The sequence below is a fragment of the Triticum urartu genome, chromosome 1 (assembly GCF_003073215.2).
Source record: "Triticum urartu cultivar G1812 chromosome 1, Tu2.1, whole genome shotgun sequence".
Taxonomy (NCBI): domain Eukaryota; kingdom Viridiplantae; phylum Streptophyta; class Magnoliopsida; order Poales; family Poaceae; genus Triticum; species Triticum urartu.
In genome coordinates this window covers 48,175,436-48,183,809 of record NC_053022.1, presented here as the reverse complement: position 1 = coordinate 48,183,809, position 8,374 = coordinate 48,175,436, and positions in this window count along the sequence as shown.

Genomic DNA, 8,374 nt, shown 5'->3' with positions numbered 1-8,374 from the left:
AAGTCTAAGATGAGCTAGCAGATCTGACAATTAACTCACGAAGCCTCCTTCTACTAGCATTTTGGGTATCAAGATACTCAAATAAAAATGATGCAATGGAATGAAATGATGCACTCGTCGAGACAAACATTTTGATATATAATATGCCCAAATCGGAGCTACGGATGCAGAGTTACGGGCGGTCAAAGTAGGCATAAAAATTAGGGGTGAGAGGGAAAAGTCAACCATTAGGTTAAAACGGATCTCAGATCTGAGATGCACTGTAGCAGGGCGCGGACTTCGGAGATCGCCGGAGATGGAGCTCGCCGGAGCTCGAGCTGGCCGGAGAGGAGGAAGGCGAGGCGGTGGCCGGACCGAGGGGCGGCGTGGCGCGGACGGCGAGGCGCGTTCGCCGGCGTTGGGGGCGGCGTCCGCCGGCGTAAGCAGCGCCCGAGGCTGCCGGTGGAGGTAGCCGGCGAAGGTCACCGGAGATGGCGGCTCGGCGGCCGGCGGGGGCGTCGGTGGCGGTGGCCGCCGGAACGCGGGCAGAAGAGGGCGCGGGGCGCGCGCGGGCGACCGGGCCGGGAGGGCCCCTCCTGGGCCCCGGTGGGCCGGTGGGAGCGGCGGCGGCGAAGTGGTCCGCCCGCCACGTGGCAGCTGGTGAGTGGGCGGGCTGCGGCGGCGGACGCTGTCCGGCCGGGGCGGACACGTCCGTCGGTGCGGGGATCCTTTTTTTGAACTAGGGTTTCGAGGGGAAGACGAGATCCGAAAATGGAGGGGGTATAAATAGGCATAGAGGGAGCTAGGAGACTCCAAATGAGGTGCGGTTTTCGGCCACGCGATCGTGATCGAACGCTCTAGGACATGGAGCAGAGTTGGTGGGTTTTGGGCCAAAATGGAGGGGTGTTGGGCTGCAACACACACGAGGCCTTTTCGGTCCCTCGGTTAACCGTTGGAGTATCAAACGAAGTCCATATGGTACGAAACTTGACAGGCGGTCTACCAGTAGTAAACCAAGGCCGCATGACAAGTCTCGGTCTAATCCGGAAATGTTTAATCCCCACACACGAAAGAAAGTTAGAAATGGCCACCGGAGGAGAACGAAGCGCCGGAATGCAAAACGGATAACGGGGAAAATGCTCGAATGCATGAGACGAACACGTATGCGAATGCAATGCACATGATGACATGATATGAGATGCATGAAAACGAAAACAACACACGGAGACAGAACCCGAACCCGAGGAAATAAATATAACTTAACGCCGGAAACGGCAAGAGTTGGAGTACAAATAGGGAAAGTTACATCTGGGGCGTTACATAAGTATTATTTGTAAAGCTTGTCCAGTTGTGGTATGTTGGATATTTCTAGATTGATTGTTCGTTTTCTAGTTAATCAGTTTGTGGGAGACTTATGATAACTATCAACTACACTAAGCTTTATCACCTAAGACCCGACAGTGCATACTTTGAACGTATGTCATTGTGCTGCTAATATACCATACACCAACATTACTTGCCCTTTTTGCTGGAAAAAACATCTAACCAACAATATACCTCCATACATATTTGTAAAGTTTTATCATTACTAACCATTGAAATATTATTACAATTATCTATCAGTTACCTTTTGTTCGGTCTAAATATGAAGGAAGTAAATTATTTGTCATCCTAACCATACCGGTGAGGGAGCCCAAACACATCAACCATATGGATCTTAATTATTTTCAAGGATTTTTAATTCGTGAAAGAACCTGTATGAAAATAATGCCCCGCAGTGCAAAAGTAGGCAAGAGAAAAACTAAATCATTCACTAAAGATCAGGTAGCTTAATATTCCACAATTTAGAACCATACATTGAACACTGTCAAGAAGTTCGTATAGAATATGACAACCAAGTTACTGAAGCATGATTCTTGTTCAGAATCACGTTATCTCTAGCTTATGTTTTTGTTAGCCGATGGGGTTGACACCGGAAAATAGTTTGCTCAAGAGTTGAAGAAACAAATTTAAAGAAGTTCACAAACCTGCCTTCATACTTTTGAGATTTTTTCATGGCAATAATTCTAGCAATAAAGAGGTGTGTGGTATGCATATAAATAAAACAACACATATGACTCTAGGTGAAAAACGCCAGTGAACAACATATAAATAATATGAGAACCATATATATTGCAGTTTCTGTATGGAACCCGCATCTCCTTTCTCTTTAAACATAACAGCAAAAGCACACCGGACCACCAATTAGATAGCCGAAACAGGTGTGCCTATGACAATTTTTGTGTGATACTACTTCCGAGCCATACAGATTAAAAGGAGGTGAGGATCCGAAGGCTCGGACAAATAGATCTTACTGAAATTAGATGGAATCCGTCGTACACATAGCACTGCTCCTCAATGGCCACCGATTAATTTAACAGACGATGTATTTTTTATGAAAAACTATTCTGATTCCGATCATACAGCACTGCGATGCTACCTCTACTAAACACACATATAACTAAAGTTGAAGGATCACAACTATATGGTCCAACAATGCATGGTAAATCTGTTTATATTTCTGCCACAACCATGTGAAGAAAGTGTACCTTCTGACTGCTTTGTTGTACTGTGCAGATGCTGAGGGCAAAGTAGCTGAGTCAATCTATACTCACCAGCCCGTGCATTGCATTACAAACATGTACATGTTGGAACCGCCAGTCCCTCACGGCGCTCCTCCTCGCTCTCTCTGTCGCCGTCGCGCGAGCTCACCGAAGAAGAAGGGATTCAGACAAATTCAGAGAACAGTGGACACAGGAATTTTTCCAGCGCATGTACGCTTTTTTCTTTCCTCGAGCACGAACTCGATCATGTCAACAAGCTACAGAGGGGAACCAGGGTTTTATACCCGCGAGCACTGGCCTGCACGGCCTCGCCCTGCACCCACTCGCTCACCCACTCCCCTGCGTCCTCCGCGCTCTGGCCGCGTCCACACACCGCGCCCGAACGCGATCGCCACGGCCTCCCAGCGCGCCCGGCGCGATCTACCCCTCCTGATCGCTCGCTAACAGCCCGACGTGGCCCGCGCACACACGCGCTAGCTCACGCACGCACACACGCACACCTACGCACCCACACATCACGGACCCGACGCGCCCGACACGTCCGGTGCGCGCCCATACACGCACCAGCCGTGCCAGGAGCGACGCTGCGGTTTATTACGCCCAACACTCGCGCCCTAAGCCGCGGCTCAGAGCAGCCCGCCGTCCTCGACGTCGCCGTCGACCAGCAGTGCATGCTCCGGCGCCGGCGCCTTCTTCCACTGCGGGCAGTCATGCTTGAAGTGACCCCGCTCGCCGCACTTGTAGCACCGGCCCTTCCTGTTGCTACCGAAGCCCGACGCCTCGCTGCGCGCCCCGTCGTCGTCGTCCCGAGCTCCGCCGCGCTGTCGCTCCCGTGCCTGCCACTGTGCCGCCGTGAACATGAGAGCGTCGTCCGCTCGCTCGCCGTCTGCCTGTCCACGCCGTCGGAGCCGTTCGTTGAACGCCTTCAGCCGCTCGAGTGCTTCCTCGAACGGCATCGTCGACACGTCGCAAAACTGCTCGATCCCGGCCATCGCCGCGTACAAGCGGTCCGGCACGGAGTCGAGCAGCTTCTTCACCAACGCGGCGTCCTCCAGCGTCGAGCCGAGCGCCGCGTAGCGAGCCGCCATGCCACCGAGCTTGCCGGCGAACTCGTCCAGCGTGTCGTCGCTCGCCATGCGCAGGAGCTCGAACTCCCCGCGCAAGGTGCCCAGCCGCGCCGCCCGCACGCGGTCCGCGCCAACGAACCGCGCCTTCAGAGCAGCCCGCACCTCCGCGGCAGTCTTCTTCGCCGCCACCTGCAGCAGCAGGTCCTCTGCAAGCGCGCCAAGCAGATACGCCCGCGCCGGCTTGTCCTTTTTCGCGATCACGGCCGCCGTCGCGTCCTCCGGCACGACCACCGCCTCCCACAGCCCGGCCGCATCGAGATTCGCCTCGACCTTGATCTACCACGCCGTGTAGTTGTCGTCGGTGAGCAGTGGCATCGACTGCGGTAGCGATCCGCCCGCTCCGCCGGCGTACGGGACAATCGACATCGCCGGCGCGCCCTGAGCTGAACCTGGCTCTGATGCCAATTGTTGGAACCGCCAGTTCCTCACGGCGCTCCTCCTCGCTCTCTCTGTCGCCGTCGCTCGAGCTCACCGAAGAAGAAGGGATTCAAAAAAGTTCAAAGAACAGTGGACACGGGAATTTTTCCAGCGCACGTACGCTTTTTTATTTCCTCGAGCACGAACTCGATCATGTCAACAAGCTACAGAGGGGAACCAGGGTTTTATACCCGCGAGCACCGGCCTGCACAGCCTCGCCCTGCACCCACTCGCTCACCCACTCCCCCACGTCCTCCACGCTCTGGCCGCGTCCACGCACCGCGCCCGAACGCGATCGCCACGGCCTCCCAGCGCGCCCGACGCGATCTACCCCTCCTGATCGCTCGCTAACAGCCCGGCGTGGCCCCGCGCACACACGCGCTGGCTCACGCATGCACACACTCACACCTACGCACCCACACATCGCGGACCCGACGCGCCCGACACGTCCGGTGCGCGCCCATACACGCACCAGCCGCGCCAGGAGCGACGCCGCGGTTTATTATGCCCAACAGTACACACTTCCCAAGTCGAGGATGCAAACATTCATGATGCACCAAAACCATGTATGCAAGGTGCAGCTAGATGTTAAGGGTAGGAATTAGTCTTGGATAAATATTTGAAGAAATAATCACACAATAACTCTTCTGCAGAGATGGTAGTCAGTTCTCATAAGCAATAACCTAATACTCCATATGATGTCTGCAAAAAGTTCGGAACCGGAAAAAAAAGTAAGCATTTCATCTAAATATTAAACTTAGAAATCAAAATTTTGTTGGCAATGTAAACAGTTCCAAATTTTGAATCGCTCAGCTGATCATGACAAACTCATGGTAAGCTCAATCCTAATTAATACATTTTTTTGCGGGAAAATCCTAATTAATACTTGACCATGGCACACAAAAGCAAACAGTTGGTTACTCCTTCTCTGTAAGCTGATCTTCAGCTGATGTACAATTGTTCCCTCCTCTTAATGCAATGGCAGAGCTCCTGCTGGTTTGGTTCAAAAAAAAAAGAATGTATGAATACTTTTGAAGGCTAAACTGTATTGCTCTTAAACAAATCATACAAAAAAATCTTTGAAATATTCCTTTATTTGAAAAGCATAGCATTTTTCATAGCATCTTAGCAACACATACAAAATCAAATTTCATGTGTCCGAAAAATCTTTTTTTCTTTAGGTTACATTAAGATAAATGAATTAATCATATACTGTATTGCACTATCACGATGCACAGTGCTTGGGTAGGAGGACGTTTCTCCTACTCTGCTTGCCTAGTAAACAAATTTTGTGTATCACCTTAATGACGAAAGTAGCACTCATGGCAATTTTTTTGTCTGGCTCCAACTACATCGCAGCTGTAGAACACTTTCCGAGAGAGTGTTGTTGATAGCCAGCAACATGTTTTGCTCTCAAGATGCACCTCCTTCGGACACGATCTGCAGGTTGCCAACTGCACAAAGCTGGCCCGATCCGTTTCAACCGATTAGTAAGATGCCCTCGTACACAAAGCATCTCAATAGCAATACATGTACGTACGCAGCATGAAAATTTAGCCACCCTAGCTAATCAACATGCGGCCGGCCAGAAACGCAAATTACCCACGCACGAACTGCACATAGAAAGAGTTGGTTTAATAAATCATGAAACCTAAACGGACACTGCCTATACGCTGGCGGCGGTTCATCTGAACGAAGAGACATGGAGATGAAACCGGATGCCAGCCGGACGGTGCCGAGGATAGCATCAAGAGGGAGAGGTTTGTTCTTCTGTTTTCATTCCGTGTCCACATCCTATGGATATCCCTTACACCTGGAAGGCTGCGCCAACAACCCATCGGGACGATCATGTTCTGTTTCTATGATATTATGTATTCTTAGCAACCTGTACGATCTGTAATCAGAAGAATTGGGTCAAGAGATGGAGTGGTACGATGGAATTTTTTTGAACCAATATATAATAGATAGATAGATAGATAAATCAAAGCAGCTGAGGGTTAGAAATTTTGGGAAGCTTATGATGGAGGTTATCAGCTTTAGACCACACTTCATACACATCTATATAATATATTTTAAATGGTTTCGTGTAATTAGAATTGCACACTTGCATTCTTGTTGTATATTAGTTTCAGGTTAAATACTATGAGTTCGAATGAAAGTTTAAATGAAATTAAGCACCTGAATACTAGCAAAATGAATGACTTAGGGCTCAAATTAACAAAGAATAAAACTGGAATATGATATGTTTCATGATCATTACAGTTTTTTTTTTGAGAGAGACATGATCATTACAGTTGTGTCCAATAGGCACCCCTTGTTTTACGTTGCTCGGGATTTATGTGCCTTCACCTTGGTGCGTACGTTATGCATGCATGCATGCATCCAGCTGCCTGCAGCTGCCTGCCCCATGTGTGTGTTTAGCGATCTCTTCCCTAGGAAAAATTAAAGAATTGCATGGGACGTACACCTCATACATACATACTGTTCTATGTGAACTTAGGAAAACAAAACAAAAAAAACTTAATTTAAGCAAGGAAAATCACTGTTTTATATAGGAAGGTGAAAGAAGCTAGGGAAATACCTGTTCGGATTAATCAAGAATGCGTGAGTTGTTATCTCAGCCGTAAAAAAAAGTTGAGAAGGATCGATATGATCCTTGTCAAACCGTTGCGCAGATGCTCCCAAGTTAATCTGACCAGCTTCATATACCAATGTACATACAGCTGATCCTCATTGATCTATCTCGCAGAAAAAGAAGAACCTAATTGACCTGGTCAAGTAATGCTAATTTAGCCATCTTCATATGGATTGTTTGATGTTGCAGGACGTGATTACAAGCTAGTAGCCGACCTAATCGATCTGGATGGGATCGATGTGCTGGTGTAGTACGTGTGGATGCCGTAGCCAGGGTTGTCCATCTGAGCTCCCTCTTGCGAGCACATGGGCCGTCGAATCAGACCCGGGCTACCAATATGATGGGAAATCGATCTGCTTTTAGTATTGGGGAGGAGGTAGGATGATGTGGAGTCCTTGTTAGGATGAGCGTATGTGGGAGATGACGGCATCAGGTAGGAAACCAAGAAAAATGGGCACATGGGATCTAACTAAATCATGGTCCATCAGATTTAATGATAGCACGCACGTTATGTTTTCTTCTATTACAGGAAAAAAAGAGCAAGGGACAGATCCATTGTAATGGCAATGGTTGGTAATTATTTCATAGTTAATATAATCTAATGGCTGTAAAAATTACATCTAATAAATGAATGGTTGGATGTTTCTAATTTTTGTGGTAATTTCTAGCCTATTTATCTATTTTACGGTTAGCCCATCATTTACTTTTTATATATAAATAGATTGCTCGACAGTAATTTGTTCACCCACCATAGAATTTGCTATCTTGAGAGAAGCCACTAGTGAAACCTATGGCCCCCGGGTCTATCTTCCATCATATTATTTTCATATCAGTTTGCTATTTATATTACCGTTTATTTTGCAATCTTTATTTTTCAATATATATCATAAAAATACCAAAAATATTTATCTTATTATCTTTGTCAGATCCCACTTTCGTAAGTGACCGTGAAGGGGTTGACAACCCCTTTATCGTGTTGGTTGCGAGGTTCTTATTTGTTTGTGCAGGTACTAGGTGACTTGTGTGTTACCTCCTACTGGATTGATACCTTGGTTCTCAAAAACTGAGGGAAATACTTACGCTACGGTGCCGCATCACCGTTTCCTCTTCAAGGGAAAACCAACGCATGCTCAAAGAGGTAGCAGGCCGCTCCCAACCCTAGTCCAATTCGGTTTGGGCTTGGGGGGGGGGGCGCTACCACCTGGCCGCCGCCTCCTCTCTCCACTAGGGCCCATGAAGGCCCATTAACTCTCGGGGGGGGGGTCCGATAACCCCCGGTACTCCAGAAAAATGTCCGAACCTATCCGGAACCATTCCGGTGTCCAAACATAACTGAGGGAGTCCTGGATTAGGGGGTCTCCGGACAGCCGGACTATATCCTTTGGTCGGACTGTTGGACTATGAAGATACAAGATTGAAGACTTTGTCCCGTGTCCGGATGGGACTCTCCTTGGCGTGGAAGGCAAGCCAGGCAATACGGATATGTAGATCTCCTCCCTTGTAACCGACTCTGTGTAACTCTAGCCCCCCCCCAGTGTCTATATAAACCGGAGGGTTTAGTCCGTAGGACAAGATACAATCATACCATAGGCTAGCTTCTAGGGTTTAGCCTC